The sequence below is a fragment of the Lolium perenne genome, chromosome 4 (assembly GCF_019359855.2).
Source record: "Lolium perenne isolate Kyuss_39 chromosome 4, Kyuss_2.0, whole genome shotgun sequence".
In the NCBI taxonomy this organism is placed as follows: Eukaryota; Viridiplantae; Streptophyta; class Magnoliopsida; order Poales; family Poaceae; genus Lolium; species Lolium perenne.
In genome coordinates, this window is record NC_067247.2 from 160,849,897 (window position 1) to 160,867,866 (window position 17,970).

Consider the following 17,970-nt stretch of genomic DNA (forward strand, 5'->3'; position numbering starts at 1 on the left):
CGCGAGGTTTACCCATGATGGAGAATTTGCAGCGAACAATATTAATCCAAGTGAACTTCCAAATAAAGCTATGCTCCCCGGCAACGGCGCCAGAAAATAGTCTTGATGACCCACAAGTATAGGGGATCGCAGTCTTCGAGGGAAGTAAAACCCAATTTATTGATTCGACACAAGGGGAGACAAAGAACACTTGGAAGCCTTAACAGCGGAGTTGTCAATTCAGCTGCACCTGGAAACAGACTTGCTCGCAAGAGTTTATCAGTAGTAACAGTTTTATAGCAGTAGCAGTAGTGAAATAACAGCAGTAGTGATTTTAGTAAACAGCAGGATTAAAATACTGTAGGCACGGGGACGGATGACGGGCGTTGCATGGATGAGAGAAACTCATGTAACAATCATAGCAGGGCATTTGCAGATAATAATAAAACGGTGTCCAAGTACAAAGCAATCAATAGGCATGTGTTCCATATATAGTCGTGCGTGCTCGCAATGAGAAACTTGCACAACATCTTTTGTCCTACCAGCCGGTGGCAGCCGGGCCTCAAGGGAAACTACTGGATATTAAGGTACTCCTTTTAATAGAGTACCGGAGCAAAGCATTAACACTCCGTGAACACATGTGATCCTCACATCACTACCATTCCCTCCGGTTGTCCCGATTTCTGTCACTTCGGGGCCATCGGTTCCGGACAGCGACATGTGTATACAACTTGCAGGTAAGATCAATAAATAATGAATATCATGATGAAACAATAACATGTTCAGATCTGAGATCATGGCACTCGGGCCCTAGTGACAAGCATTAAGCATAACAAGTTGCAACAATATCATCAAAGTACCAATTACGAACACTAGGCACTATGCCCTAACAATCTTATGCTATTACATGACCAATCTCATCCAATCCCTACCATTCCCTTCGGCCTACAGCGGGGGAATTACTCACACATGGATGGGGGAAACATGGCTGGTTGATGTAGAGGCGTTGGCGGTGATGGCGGCGATGATCTCCTCCAATTCCCCGTCCCGGCGGAGTGCCAGAACGGAGACTTCTGGCTCCCGCGACGGAGTTTCGCGATGTGGCGGCGTTCTGGAGGGTTTCTGGTGACTTCGACTTCTTTTCGTGCATTTTTAGGTCGAGGCCGATAAATAGTCCGAAGGAGGGCATCGGAGGCCGGCCGAGGGGGCCACACCACATGGCCGCGCGGGCCCCCCTGGGCCGCGCCGCCCTATGGTGTGGGGCCCTCGGGCCTCCACCTGGTTTGTCCTTCTGGCTCCATCAGTTCTCTGGGAAAATAGGGCCTTCTGCATAAATTCCGAGGATTTTCCCGAAAGTTGGATTTCTGCACAAAAACGAGACACCAGAGCAGTTCTGCTGAAAACAGCGTTAGTCCGTGCTAGTTGCATCCAAAATACACAAATTAGAGGCAAAACAATAGCAAAAGTGTTCGGGAAAGTAGATACGTTTTGGACGTATCAGTACATCGTCTCCAAATTACCAACCGCGTTGGCAATAGTCAGCAGATTTGCTGAAGGATAACGCGCAAGGACGAGGGCAAGTGTAAATCTGGCCCCTGCAAAAACCTGAGCTCGCACCAAGTCTCGAATTTTCTTGGTGTTCCTAAATTCAGACATCAGAGTCAACAGTGTAGGAGGGACTGCGTTCAAGGGGAACATCGTCCTCCAAATTACTCTTAGGGCTTTGTGGCACTTGTCGAAGAAGTGGTGGACCTGCTGAACCCGATCTTGGAACTGTGCGACAGCCGAAGCTTTCGAGCGCTCCCTCCAGAAAATCTCATCGGCTGATGACAGCTAGGTTAATGCGTTCACGCGCTCGTGAATCCGTTTGTTCTCTTCAGCACGGTTCAGAGCTATGACTAGCAAAGGAATCAACAGAAGATCAGACAATGCATTTTTGACAAAGAATAATGAGCGCAAGGACCAGGGAACTTACAGGTCAAACTTTCGGTGTCCTTATGCAGTTCAGTAAGAGCGTAGCGCTCTACGTCGGCTGCAATCTCGCTCTTCTTCTTGATAATGGCAGCCAAGGCATAGGTATTGCGCAGATCATTTTCCATCTGCGCGATCCGATCCTTCATACGTTGGATTCGATCATCTTCAGAAAGAGCACCCGAAGAATCATCGACAAACGCAGGCACTGGGAAAACCTGCAAAAACATCGTCAAGGGTATGACGGATCGTATCGCTTCAGCATTGAAAGTAACTCCCATCGGGAGAGTGCAAGTAAAAATGTCATAACAAGAGTGTGCTAGCAACATTGCTAGCACGGAATTTATTACAACCACAAGTTTTGCGACAGAACATTGTTTCACATCAATTCAAAAAGAAGTTTGTTACAAAAATCAAGGGGCTTGGGTCTGGGTCGATAAACTTGGGCCAGCCGATGTTTTCTTTGATGAAACCAGCTCAAGGAGCTGGCGTGCACACTTAAGAGCTGACGCTTTGAAGATGCTTAAATCAATGAACTGCCCATCTTGATCTTTCGGCAGCTCCCTAGACATCTCCTCAATATCGGCCTTGAAGCCATGACCCATCATAAGTTGGAAGGCTAGGAGGGCACCATAGGTACGCGAAGTACGTTTGAATACCTCGATAACCTCCTTGGTGTCGACTGTGAAGGCATTGATCAGCTGCCCCAGAGTCTTGTCTTGACTAATTTTGGGGAAGATCATCGAGTGCATCCGTGCCATGGCACCTTTGCCCTTTTCAAGGAGCTCCCGTGTAAGCTAGTGTGAGGCAAGAGTCATTGACACACCGTTTGCCGGAGAGTTTTTTGGAATTTTATCCAAGGCATCGGTAGGGATGTCAGCGGCCTCTGCAAGAGAATGAAATAGGAAAGATTACCAACAAAGGATCGCATTCGCAAAGTAATAATCGACAGAGAAGCTTAAACGGAATTACCAAGCAAAGCCAAAGAAGACTAGCGAAGAAGATCATCTTTTTCGGCCGCCCAAGCTTCAGCGACCAGCCTAGACGCTTCCTCCTCCTTCAGCTTTTCCTTTAGCCTGCCAAGTTCCTCCTTCAGGGAGTCAACTTCTTGGCGAGCTTTGGCGGCTATTTTGATTGCGCCTTCCAATTTCGAGGAAGAAGATTTAACTTCCTTCTGCAGCCGAACCTTGTCTGCTTCCAGGGAAGTAAATTGGGAGGCGAAGGCCTCCAAAGAAGATATAACGCCTCGCAGATCCTTAAGGAAAGGGGAAAATAGATGTTTGACGAAGAATCATTAATCAAGGCACATTCAGGAAAGTTTGCGTTACGATCGAGAAAGACTTACAGGTTTTCCTGAAGGAGGGGTCATGGCGGCAGCAGTCGAAGGAATATCCTTCCCCCTAAAAAGGGAGGAAGCAGTCAATACTTGGGCCGCAGGGGCTGCAGTAGGAGCCGAAGCTTCGGAAGCTGCGACATCCGGCAGAACGGCGCCAGATTTGGCCTTCTTAGACGGAGGCTCGATGAAACCTTCGTCACTACGAAAGGGAATGGTTGGCAAGAGTTATGAAAGAAATGCGAATGATGGAAGCAAAATACAAATTCTAGGAAAAAGGCGCTTATAGGTCAAAGAGATCGTCTTCATCGGCAAAGCCGCCGGTTGATCTCTTCGCAGGCAAAGCTCTGGCCTCCTCCACAGCTGCATTAACAAAGGCATCATGATCAGCGTCGTCATCGCGCACTGATCCTGCTGTGTCGCAAGTATCGATGGCTGGGGGCGGAAGATCGGTGAAGATAGCTTCAGAATATATCGGATCATCGTGTTCGTTCTTTGAGCTCATGTACTCGGCAGTATGAAAATCAACAGGGGCTGAGGAACCTCTTCCCTCGGAAGTGTCATTTGGTGGATCATGCAAGTTTTCAGAAATTATGGGGATCTGCCGAAGGAAAGAACAAATAAGAACAATAATAGTTGTGTCGACCAAGTGGAACAGGGTAATAAGAGTATGAGAAGGAAAATTTACCTCTGTCAGCGGATGATCGGCATCAAGAGGTGAATAAGAAGATATCAACGGGATCGAATCTTCCTGACTAAAGAGAGTGAGGCGTCGAACTTCATCAAGCAGCTCCTTTTCCGATAGTTCAGCGATGTTTATCCTGGTCTCATCCTTCGGACCCGAATACAACCACGTCGGATGAACCCTGGCCATGACTGGCTGGACTCGACGTTTCAAGAACACCGCAACCACCTATGTGCCGATCATGGTTTGGCCATCGGTTTCTTTGATTCGAAGGAATTTGGCAAATAACTCATCGGCTGCTGTCCATTCGTTGGGAGAGAGGATGTTCTTCCAAGAATGCTTAGGTTTGGCTTCAAGGACGTCGGCAAAGCAAGGAAGTTGGGACTCGGTTGTTGAGGAATCCTTAACCTAAAACCATTTCAGTCTCCATCCTTGCACTGATTCTCTCATTGGGAAGATGAAATAATTGACCTCTGAACGGACAACGAACCCCACTCCCCCAATGACAAAGGGTCTGTTGCTACTGCTGTATCTCTTTACGAAGAAAATCTTCTTCCACAACCCAAAGTGAGGCTCGATGCCCAAGAACGCCTCGCAAAGGGTGATGAACACAACAACGTGGAGGATTGAGTTGGGGGTAAGTTGCCACAGTTGGATTTCGTAACTCCGCAGAAGGCAGTGAAGGAACTCGTGAGCAGGAAGCGAGAGACCCCGATACAAGAACGACAAGAACATCACGGTAAAACCAGCAGGAGGATTGTGCCGAGAGATCGCACCTGGGAGAATCACATTCCCCTCGTCGTAGGAGATTAGACCAAGGCTTCGGGCCCTCTTTTCATCACGCTTCGTGATGGAGGACGCTAGCCAATCTCCAGGTTTGGTCGCGGTTGCCGAGCTTGGCGGTCCTGGCGGTGCCGGAGTTGGGGGAGGAGCATCTGGAGCGCTCCTCTTCGGAAGATTCAAGGAGGCCTTGGCGGCGGCGCCTGACAAGGTATTAACTTGTCAATGCCTACGGGTTGTAGACTAGGGTTTAGTTGGAAGTAGAGGGCAAGTAGATCTCGAAGGTTTCAGCCGAAAAGTACTCGACGATTATGAAAACTAGGGTTTGAAAGACAATGATTCGATGATCTCTTTGTCCCTCGACCCCGCCTTATATAGGAGGTGGAGCCGAGGGATTCGTGTTGTACAAGTTACATAGTCCGAGATGATTTACAACTCATCCCGCAAGATTACAAACATCATCTCTAATACAATTCTAACTTTCCTTAATATCAACTTGGGCTTCCGAATCTTCTTATTCTTTGAGTCGTGGGCCTTCAATAAACCCCGGGTACTATCTTCAGCAGGCCCATTTGGGATGCCTATGTCAGTAGCCCCCGAGATTTTGCTTGAATCGTAGAGTCAGGGAAAATCTCCACTGTTTATTTTTACTCGACAACTTAAAACTTCTCTATATTTCTTCTTATGAATTTCTATATTGTACAGGGATAATGGTAGTTGGGGCTAGTTCATCTGATGGATCAGGTACTAGTTAACTACTCTAGTGGCAATCCGCAAAAACCTACTTCAAAATCACGTCCCTGGACATGATCTCGGGATACTGGTGTAAACTTCAACAGGTGCCGCTTAAGGTCTTACCATTCTGTCGAGTCCCAGTCATATTTATCGGGTACCTAACGCGTCCGTTAGGATTTTTCTTCGTATCTGTTGATACGGATAAAAGTAGCAAACCGACGTCAGAGATGGCGCCACGCCACACAGAACGGATCTGGGGTCTTACCTTCGCAAATTTGCGGCATTCAGAAATTGTTCGCAACTTTGGCGTTCTGAGAATATATTGTCGAGTGCTTATTCGGCTGTTGGAATGGCACATTTTATTGAGTCAACGGATGACTTATATTGCTCTCCCGATGGGAGTATATGTAGAGTTATGTATATAACTCGAAATATGCTCACTTTTTCTTCTTCTTTTTCTCCATCTCTCTCTCTTTTTTTTATAATTTCGTCGGGCACGCGAACAGCGTTCCCGATGGGAGTAGCCCCCGAGGCTACAGCCAAGGACTTGTGCTTGGGTGTAGGCTCCATGCCTTATGTCGCTATATTTTCTCCTGTCACATATTTTGTCAAAATCTCTCGGGTGCGCGAACATCGCTCCTGATGGGAGTAGCCCCCGAGGCTATGAGCAAATACTTGTATTTGATCATAGGCTATCGCCATTTCTATTTTGTCTTTCTCAAATTTTTCATTTTTCCAAAGTAGCCCCCGAGCATTTGATCAAAAACTTGTATTTTATCAAAGGCTCTCCAATATTTTTTACCGTCGCCACTTTTACGAAGCTGTTGAGTCGAATTTTTTCTTGCTAAAGTGATGTCATTGCTGACGATAGTGACGACCTTAATTCCTGGAAATCGCGAGATGCTCCCTCTCGCTGCCTTGCGGGCCCAATTTTCGCATTGTATTGACACGTCGTGGAAGTGGGGGACACACGTTCTCCACTTTTCCTGGCGCACGCACTGTAACTCCTCCAGGGTTAAATTACTTTGGTACCCCTGTTCCACGTGGTCATCATCTGCCGCACACTTTTTCCATCCAACGGTACGCCGCTTCGCCGCACCTCTATATAAGATCCCCTTCTTCTTCCTCGAGCACCTCCGCTCGCGCCGTTCTCCTGCTCTCCTCTGCAAAACTCCTCTTGCGCCCCACAGTTCCCTGAGCTCATCTTCTCCCAAGCTGCATTCCTGCGCCATTGTTAATGCCACCGCGTAGATTGACCAGACACAGCACGCCAGAATCGACGATGGCTTCCGTGGATCTGGGAAGCGCCGAGTGGGAGAGATCCAAAATCTCCACCCAAGACATCAACCTCCTGAAGAAACTGGGGATCAGCAAGAAGCCCAAGGCGCTGTGCTTCCCCAGCGAAGAAAGCTACCCAACCCCTCCAATGGAGTATCGGGTTAGTTTTGTCGACCATCTCATCCGCGGCCTTTCTGCCCCCATTCACCCTTTCCTTCAAGGATTGCTTTTTGTTTACGGTCTGCAACTTCATCACCTCACGCCCAATTCTATCCTCCACATTTCCATTTTCATCACCGTCTGCGAAGCCTTCCTTGGCGTCCAGCCTAACTGGGTGCTATGGAAGCGCATTTTCTTTTGTCGCCGCAATGGCTCTCCCAATGTCGCCTATAATATAGGCGGCGTTGTTATCTGCGTTCGCCCCGATGTCGAGTATTTCGACGTCAAATTCCCTGACTCAGTTCAAGGGTGGCGCAAGAAGTGGCTGTACATCCATGAGGAGAACCATGGATGTGCTGAAGACAATATTCCTCCTTTTGACGGTGCCGAGAAAATCTATCGCCGCCGCTCCTGGGATGCAGAGGCTACCGAGGAAGAAAAAATGTCGACGGAGGCATTGATGACTCGCATCCACGAGTTGCAAAACACTCGCGGCAAAGAGCTATCAGGTATCCAAATCACAGCATATTTCCTTAGAATCAGAGTGCAGCCTCTTCAGGCTCGCAAATACCCTCTCTGGAAGTATGCTGGCGACAAGGATGCGGATCGGTTGTCGGTGGATTTAGAGGTCAAGGACTTAGAGAAACTTGTCCGGAAAATCTCCTCCCTCAGCAAAAAAGATCCTGTCCCTTCTTCCTGTCGCGTAAAACCATACAGCGCCACCAATGCGCTCCCCGACGTAACCTTTGTCGACTTTGCTCATTTTTATTTACCATCCTTTGCACAAATGTTTTGCTGACGCTTCCCCTTGTTTTCGTATAGAACCACCCAGATCTTGTCTCGCTTCCTCCCCTTCCTGAAGGTGGAGAAGTCGAAGAACGAGCTGTTGTCATTGAAGACAACCAAGATGCTCCTGTCCCTGATAATGAACCCGCAGGTTCTCGAAAATCTGCGGGATCCTCTGAAAAGGAAGCTGAATCCGAGGGTACCACGTCGGCACAGTCTCCTCCTCCTGCTGTTTCTCCAAATAACAAAAGGAAAAGGGCTGATGTCGAAGATTCCGGCACCTCCAAAGCCGAAGAAACTGCTCCTTCACGCCAAAAGGCAGCTTTTGATCCATACCTTGAAGCCCTCTTCAGCTCGTAAGTTATCTTTTTGTTTCTCCTTGTTTTGCTACTCGAAGATTTTTGTCTATCTTGCTTTTTTATACTGCCGCCATTTAATCGTAGTGGTGACGAGGAAGAAATTCCAGCTACTGATGCGACTGCTCGAACGAGTACGTCGCATACTCTAGTTGTTTCCGAGGTGCAAGTTGAAGGAGAAGAATCTTCGCCTCCTCAACAAAACATCGATGCTCCTACTCCTCCTGCAAGCCCCCTTGTCCCTTTACCAAAAAGGACAAGGGTTGAAACAATCACGGAGCCTACCCTACAATTGGGTAGCTCCTCGAGTCCTCTTTTGAATGATGTAAGTCCTTAATTTCTTTTTGTCATTGTCTATATTTTCTCTGTTTGCTTCTTTCTGCCATCATGTTTTTTCCCATACCGATGCTCTCTTTCTTTATCCTTCTTTGACAGCCTATGATCAAAGAACTTATTCGCATCGGTACCCAATTTGTTGGGTACCGCGAGTATGCCAGCAAGACCGAAGGTAATGACTCCCTGCTTGCCTTTTTTCATGACTTCTTGCTCCTGTTTTATCGTAATTTTGACTATTTTTAACTATTTTGGCAGAAAAACTTGCGAAGGCCAACAAACTTGCCGACACGCTTCCTCAGAAATTAGAGCAAAGTGAGGCGGCTCGCAAGAAGGCCGAATCTGATGCTGGCAAAGCTAGGGCAGAGGCTGATAAGGCCAAGGCAGAAGCTGCTGGTGTCGAAGATCTTGAGAAGAGACTTCATGATGCCGAAACTTCCTTGAGTGAGCATAAAGCCGCGCAGGCTGCTCGTGAGAAAGCGATCCTCAAGCACTTGAACTCGCAGAATCGGCGCTTTGTCAGTAAGTTTTTCGATCTGTTTTGTCTTCTTTAGACTTGCTTTTTTTTTACTTGCTTGTCGACCAACATATATTTTCCTCGATAGATAAAACAAACCAAGAATTTGAGCTTGAAGATCCCGACAAGGATCCTCTTCTCGACGCACTCTCTGTCCTTGAGTTTCATGGAACAGAAACTCGTGAAGGCATTGAACAGGCCGAGACAGGATTGTCGCGGCTATTCCCTTACTTCTTCCTGAAGAAAAAGGAACCCGCTACTTTCCTTGCTCTTGCCAAGGACTTCAATCCACCAGAAGATCTTGGATTGAAGATGCGCCAAGAGAATATGAAGATTGCTGTCGAAAGCACTGTTGCCTTAATTGCAGATAGCCAGCAAACCATCGACTGGACTAAAGTGGGCGACACACAAGAGATGGAGACCACGAAGTGGCGATCACTGATCAAGGCTGCGAAGCCCAACACGAAGAAAATCCTTGCCTATCTTGGAATCAAGCCAACTTCAACTCCTAGCTCGTCGAAGCCGGAGGTCTAGTTGAATGCCCTGTCTTTTCCTTTCTTTATTTTCTGTTTCTTTAGATATTGTCGCCATAGTAGCTTTGGCGACAATAGTCGTGGTAGTCCTTTTGAAGAACTCCTCCTGTAATATCCTTGTAAATTTCTTAAAGATCAATGGAATTATTATCTTGCGCGATCATTTGATGTTGAAATTTTCTTTTCCAGTTGATATTTGATAACTACTCCGCCAATCCTTGTTCTGCTGATACTTCGCCTGCTTCTTCCTTCTCGAAGAAAACCCTTGTCGATGACAACCTTATCGAAGGTTCTTCAAGCAAACACTTGTCGCCAGATTTGCAAGAACTTCGCCAACAACTTCAATCCATGAAAAAGCAAATGCTTGTACTAATGGAACAGTCTCGAAGATCTTCAGAGAGGGAAAAAATTGCTCTTCAACATGCTCAGGATGCTGTGGCCGCAAAGGATGTTGCTGTTGCTGAGGCTACCGAAGCTTCTTCTCGAGAAAATTATATGCTTCAACTAATGACTGACGCCAGCCTGGACATGACAGGTATGTTTCCTGTACATAACCATGCTTGATGTTGTTCTTGCTATTTTTCCTTCCTTAACAATTTCTTCGCTGGACCAGGCTCATTTTTGGATACTGCTGCCGAAGATCAACGCGTTGAAGCTCGAGCCAATGTTCTGCTCAGACTTACTGCACAGCATGGTTCTAACTTTTGGGTTACTCCTGAGCGTACCCGCCAAATTGTCAGATTCCAAGATCGCGCGGCTCAGGTCCGTGATTTCCTCGACTTCTGTACGAAGACTTTGTTTTTAGTTTATGGAACCATGTTCCCACGCAACAAGATGCCAGAAACTCTTCCTGCTTTGATGGAAAAATTTCGAGATGCTCCTCGAATCCATGGCTTCGTTCGAGCTCAACTCTCTGCTGGCGCAAGATTTGCTATGATAATGATAAAGATTTGCTATCCAAAGTTGCCCATGAATCAAATTGTTTCCAAGTGCCTGGCCAAGATGTCAAAAAAGAAGAGAAACATGGGCAAAATTGATGATCTTGTGACTCCTGTAGCAGAAGATATGATGGATGAACTTCTTCGGATGGATGCTGAGTTCTTCGTGAAGGGTAGCTATGCTGAGCATAGTACTCGTGCTTCCACTGAACGAATAACCATAGACCATGTGCTAGGCATCCGCTGAGGGTTTTTCCTTTGCTGTATTTTCTCCCTTGGTGCGTCATGATCTATATTGTAAAGCTGCCAACTATGTATATATATATTTTTTCTATTTTTGATCGTCAAGCCCCCGAGTGTCTTGGTGGCGACGTTCTATATTTTTGTTGCGAGGTTTTTTGGACCAAAGCGATAGAATTTTGACGAGTATACTATATTTATGGGTGTTAGCCCCTGATTTTCTATTTGGCGAGGTATTTTTGTACCAAGGCGAAATATTTTCGTAAGTCTAGTTCATCTATATTGTGTATATTTTGCAACTTTAAAGGCATTTAGACCCCGAGCAAGTCGAAGAACAAGAGGTATATCTCCACTATCTTTATTATATTGCAGCACCGAGAGCCCGCCTCATTAAAAACCTTTCCAGCCCCACTCGGTGCCCTGAAAAGGAAAAGAGTGCGTCTGAAAACTCACGGGCGTTTCAGTACATTGTATTTTTACAAGGGAGGACTATATTTTTAGCTCTAAGCGTAGAACCGCCTGAGCTGCGCCACGTTCCAGGGGTTTTTCTCGGGAACCCCCGTTTTCTTGTCCTTGATCCTGTACGCTCCTCCTTCGATTACTTCTGTGACGACGTAAGGGCCTAGCCATGGCGACTCGAGCTTTTCAGTACTTTTTTTATTTAGCCGTAAGACCAAATCTCCGACCTGGAAAGATCTTGGCCTTAATCGTCGACTATGGTAGTTTTTGAGATCCTGTTGGTACTTGGTAACTCGTGAGAGTACTTCATCTCGAGCTTCATCGAGTGCATCTACGTCGTCCTCCAAAGCTTTTCTTGAAGTTTCCTCGTCATACTTTGTCACTCTTGGGGAATCATGCTCTATCTCAATTGGTAGTACTGCCTCAGCTCCGTGGACAAGGAAGAACGGAGTTTCTTGTGTCGCTGATGTCTACGGGTGCTTCTATTCTTGTAGACAGTGTTGGGCCTCCAAGAGCAGAGGTTTGTAGAACAGCAGCAAGTTTCCCTTAAATGGATCACCCAAGGTTTATCGATCTCAGGGAGGAAGAGGTCAAAGATATCCCTCTCATGCAACCCTGCAACCACAAAGCAAGAAGTCTCTTGTGTCCCCAACACACCTAATAAGTGCACTAGTTCGGCGAAGAGATAGTGAAATACAGGTGGTATGAATAAATATGAGCAGTGGCAACGGCACCAGAAAAGTGCTTTGCTGTCCAGGACTGGCGTGTGATGGATGGTGGTAATATTGCAGGAAGTAGAGATGCAGTAGAACAGTAAACAAGCAGCGATAGCAGTATTTGCGAACAAGGCCTAGGGATTATACTTTCACTAGTGGACACTCTCAACATTGATCACATAAATAAATAGATAGATGCTAGACTCTACACCCTCTTGTTGGATGATGAACACCAATAATTGTGTAGGATTACACGAACCCTCAATGCCGGAGTTAACAAGCTCCACAATATTCAATGTTCATATTTAAATAACCTTAGAGTGCAAGATAGATCAACATAACCAAATAGATCACATCAATACCATCATAGTAATAGTTAACTTCACAATCTACAAGAGATCACGATCATAAACTACGCCAAGTACTACATGATGCACACACTGCCCACTTTACACCATGCAGGAGGAATAGAATACTTTAATAACATCACTAGAGTAGCACATAGATGAATTGTGATACAAAACTCATATGAATCTCAATCATGTAAGGCATCTCATGAGATTATTGTATTGAGGTACATAGGAGAGAGATTAACCACATAGCTACCGGTACAGCCCCGAGCCTCGATGGAGAACAACTCCCTCCTCATGGGAGTCAGCAGCGGTGATGAAGATGGCGGTGGTGTCGATGGAGGAGCCTTCCGGGGGCACTTCCCCGTCCCGGCGGCGTGCCGGAACAGAGACTCCTGTCCCCCAGATCTTGGCTTCGCGATGGCGGCGGCTCTGGAAGGTTTCTCGTACCGTGGCTTTTCCGTATCGAGGTTTTAGGTCTGGGACCTTTATATAGGCGAAGAGGCGGCGTCAGAGGGTCGAAGAGGCGGCGAGGAGATAGGGGGCGCGGGCCACCCCCAGGCCGCGCTGGCCACCCTCCTGGTGGGCATGTGGCCCCCCTCTGGCGACTCTCGGGTGTTCTGGATGCTTCCGGAGATTCTAAGATGCTGGGCGTTGATTTCGTCCGATTCCGAGAATATTTCCTTACTAGGATTTCTGAAACCAAAAACAGCAGAAAACAACAACTGGCCCTTCGGCATCTCGTCAATAGGTTAGTTCCGGAAAACGCATAAATATGATGTAAAGTATGCATAAAACATGTAGATATCATCAATAATGTGGCATGGAACATAAGAAATTATCGATACGTCGGAGACGTATCAGCATCCCCAAGCTTAGTTTCTGCTCGTCCCGAGCAGGTAAACGATAACAAAGATAATTTCTGGAGTGACCTGCCATCATAACCTTGATCATACTATTGTAAGCATATGTAATGAATGCAGCGATCAAAGCAATGGTAAATGACATAAGTAAACAAATGAATCATATAGCAAAGACTTCTCATGAATAGTACTTTCAAGAAAAGCATCAATAAGTCTTGCATAAGAGTTAACTCATAAAGCAATAATTCAAAGTAAAGGTATTGAAGCAACACAAAGGAAGATGAAGTTTCAGCGGTTGCGTTCAACTTATAACATGTATATCTCATGGATAGTTGTCAATGTAAAGTAATATAACAAGTGCAATATGCAAGTATGTAGGAATCAATGCACAGTTCACACAAGTGTTTGCTTCTTGAGGTGGAGAGAAATAGGTGAACTGACTCAACATAAAAGTAAAAGAAAGGTCCTTCAAAGAGGAAAGCATCGATTGCTATATTTGTGCTAGAGCTTTGGTTTTGAAAACAAGAAACAATTTTGTCAACGGTAGTAATAAAGCATATGTGTTATGTAAATTATATCTTACAAGTTGCAAGCCTCATGCATAGTATACTAATAGTGCCCGCACCTTGTCCTAATTAGCTCGGATTACCTAGATTATCATCGCAATGCACATGTTTTAACCAAGTGTCACAAAGGGGTACCTCTATGCCGCCTGTACAAAGGTCTAAGGAGAAAGCTCGCATCGGATTTCTCGCTATTGATTATTCTCAACTTAGACATCCATACCGGGACAACATAGACAACAGATAATGGACTGCTCTTTAATGCTTAAGCATTCAACAACAATTAATATTCTCATATGAGATTGAGGATATTTGTCCAAAACTGAAACTTCCACCATGGATCATGGCTTTAGTTAGCGGCCCAATGTTCTTCTCTAACATTATGCATGCTCTAACCATTCTAGCGGTAAATCTCCCTTACTTCAGACAAGACGAACATGCATAGCAACTCACATGATATTCAACAAAGAGTAGTTGATGGCGTCCCCAGGAACATGGTTATCGCTCAACAAGCAACTTAATAAGAGATAAAGTGCATAAGTACATATTCAATACCACAATAGTTTTTAGGCTATTTGTCCCATGAGCTATATATTGTAAAGGTAGAGGATAGAAATTTTAAAGGTAGCACTCAAGCAATTTACTTTGGAATGGCGAAGAAATACCATGTAGTAGGTAGGTATGGTGGACACAAATGGCATAGTGGTTGGCTCAAGGATTTTGGATGCATGAGAAGTATTCCCTCTCGATACAAGGTTTAGGCTAGCAAGGTTATTTGAAACAAACACAAGGATGAACCGATGCAGCAAAACTCACATAAAAGACATATTGTAAATATTATAAGACCCTACACCGTCTTCCTTGTTGTTCAAACTCTTTACTAGAAATTATCTAGACCTTAGAGAGACCAATTATGCAAACCAAATTTTAGCAAGCTCTATGTATTTCTTCATTAATAGGTGCAAAGTATATGATGCGAGAGCTTAAACATGAGCACAACAATTGCCAAGTATCAAATTATTCAAGACATCATACCAATTACTTACATGTAGCATTTCCCGTTTCCAACCATATGACAATTAACGAAGCAGTTTCAACCTTCGCCATGAACATTAAAAGCTAAGAACACATGTGTTCATATGAACCAGCGGAGCGTGTCTCTCTCCCACACAATCATTTATTCAAACAAAAACAAAAACAAAAACAAACAGACGCTCCAAGTAAAGTACATAAGATGTGGCCGAATAAAAATATAGTTTCAAGAGAAGGAACCTGATAATGCTGTCGATGAAGAAGGGGATGCCTTGGGCATCCCCAAGCTTAGATGCTTGAGTCTTCTTGAAATATGCAGGGATGAACCACCGGGGCATCCCCAAGCTTAGACTTTTCACTCTTCTTGATCGTAGTGTATCATCCTCCTCTCTTGACCCTTGAAAACTTCCTCCACACCAAACTCAAAGCAAACTCATTAGAGGGTTAGTGCATAATCAAAAACTCACATGTTCAGAGGTGACACATTCATTCTTAACACTTCTGGACATTGCTCAAAGCTACTGGAAGTCAATGGAACAAAGAAATCCATCCCACATAGCAAAAGAAGCAATGCGAAATAAAAGGCAGAATCTGTCAAAACAGAACAGTTCGTAAAGACGAATTTTATTGAGGCACCAGACTTGCTCAAATGAAAATGCTCAAATTTAATTAAAGTTGCGTACATATCTGAGGATCACTCACGTAAATTGGCATAATTTTCTGAGTTACCTACAGAGAATTTTGCCCAGATTCGTGACAGCAAAGAAATCTGTTTCTGTGCAGTAATCCAAATCTAGTATCAACCTTGCTATCAAAGACTTTACTTGGCACAACAATGCAACAAAATAAGATAAGGAGAGGTTGCTACAGTAGTAAACAACTTCCAAGACACAAATATAAAAAAAAAGTACTGTATCAAAATAACACATGGGTTATCTCCCAAGAAGTTCTTTCTTTATAGCCATTAAGATGGGCTCAGCAGTTTTGATGATGCACTCGCAAGAAATAGTATTTGAAGCAAAAAGAGAGCATCAAGAGGAAAATTCAAAACACATTTAAGTCTAACATGCTTCCTATGCATAGGAATCATGTACACAAATGAATTCATGAAGAACAAAGTGACAAGCATAAGAGGATAAAACACGAGTAACTTCAAGATTCTCAACATAAAGAGGGGAGACTTAATATTATTAAGATGCATATAACCATATTTCCCTCTCTCATAATAACTTTCAGTAGCATCATTGATGAAATCCACAATATACCCATCACTTAAAACATTCTTATCATGGTTCATATGCATAGAAGTATCATTAATTTTGGCATAAGAAGAGTTATTCTCATTAATAGTAATTGGAGCAAGATTATTATCAAGAATTTGAACATGGTAAACAAGTTGCATATTAAAAGAATTGTTTTTGGTAATCCAATCATGACTATGATAAGTTTCATAAGGATAGTTATAACCTATATCATAGCATTCTTTATAATAATCATCAAAGATCGGAGGCACAGTGTCATCATAAGAAATATAATAGTTATCTTTCACAGTCGGTTTATCTATGACCATACCATCATTGTTATTAGAAGGAGATGTATCAAACACATAATGATCAGTAGCAAAAGGATTTTCAAACACCTCTTCCCCAAGCTTAGAACTTTCTATATCATTATGGGAGGAAGCATGGATAGCACTGACACTATGGCAATTATTGTCATCATCATTTTCAGAATTAGTTTCCCAGAGATTTGCAATATCAAATGTAGTGTGCTCATTCAAATCATGATCACTAATGTATGTAGAGAGCATAGGAAGATCATCGTATTCAGATTCATTATCATAATAATCAGTAGGAGCAACATACTTACGGTTACCTAGCGTTATCTCATTCACGCGGGGATATGCCGTTACCTCTTTCTTTTTATTCTCCTTCTTCCTCTTCTTCTTCTTCTTCTTCTTCTTCTCCTCTTCCTTCTCCTCGTTCCTTTCTTTAGGAGGAAGAGGCTTGAGGGGTGGCTTGTCCGCATAACCTGATTTACTTTCAGAAACAATAGAAGAAACTTGGGAGGATCCCTCCTTTTCATTAATTAGTTGAAAACACACAGCGGTCCTATCATATTTTGGCAAGGTGTCATCTTCTAAAATATTTTGTATGTAAGTATTTGTATGGCTATTATCAATGCAATAAGAAAAACACCCATGCAGGACATCATCAATATCAAGATCACTCATATGTAACAAAGAGATTTTTCTCGACAGTTCTTCACACCCCAAAAATAAAGTAAGTTCATCATGCTGATTAGGAGTAATTTCATCATCACAATAGAAATTTGCAGCACTCATTGGGTTCAAATTATCATTGGAGGAGCATTGAAAATTAAAATGACCCACTTCATGGCAAACTTCACAAATAAAAGGATAGAGGGCACAAACTTTTTTACCAAGATCATCTAGAGCCCTAAACCACTTTCTAGTTTTTTCATTAATATGATGGATGCAATATTCATCTTTGACTTGATTAATTCCACAAGGTCTATGCATTCCACAAAAATTAACATGCTTATAGGAAATAGCATTCTTAGGAGTTTGAGCATGCTTATTGCAATCATTAACAACAATTTCATTCTTCATGCAAGCCTCTTTAAAAGGTTCATGATACTTATCAAAATTCTTTTTAGGCAATTCAAAATGAGAAGCAAAGGCTTTATAAACATTTGCAGCAACTTGAGAGTCAAGACCATAAGTAGCACTCATATTTCGGAATTTATCAGTATCCATAAAGGCTTCAATGCATTCATAATCATAATTTATACCTGACTCTTTACCTTCATTGTTCTCCCATCCTTCAGCGTTCTCCTCAATCCGATCAAGAAGATCCCACCTAGCTTCAACCTCCTTGCTTGTGAAAGATCCCTCCGAACAGGCATCCAGATAGTCCTTGTGTTGTCCTGAAAGCCTCGCATAAAAATTGTTAACAATAACGTTACGGGGGAGCTCATGAATGGGACATTTGAGCATTAGTGATTTCAATCGCCCCCACGCTTGAGAAATACTCTCTCCATCACGAGGATAAAAGTTATAAATATAATTCCTATCAATATGCAGTTCATGAGGAGGATAAAATTTAGAATAAAAGAGAGATGCAATTTCCTCCCGACCAAGAGAATGACTATTCTCCAACAATTTATACCAATGCGCCGCTTTACCAGACAGCGAAACAGAGAATAGCTTCTTCCTCACTTCATCCATAGAGATACCTGCACACTTGAATAACCCGCATAATTCATGCAAAAACAGTAAATGATCTTCAGGATGGACAGTTCCATCCCCTTCATAGCGGTTATCCATAACACGTTCAATAAT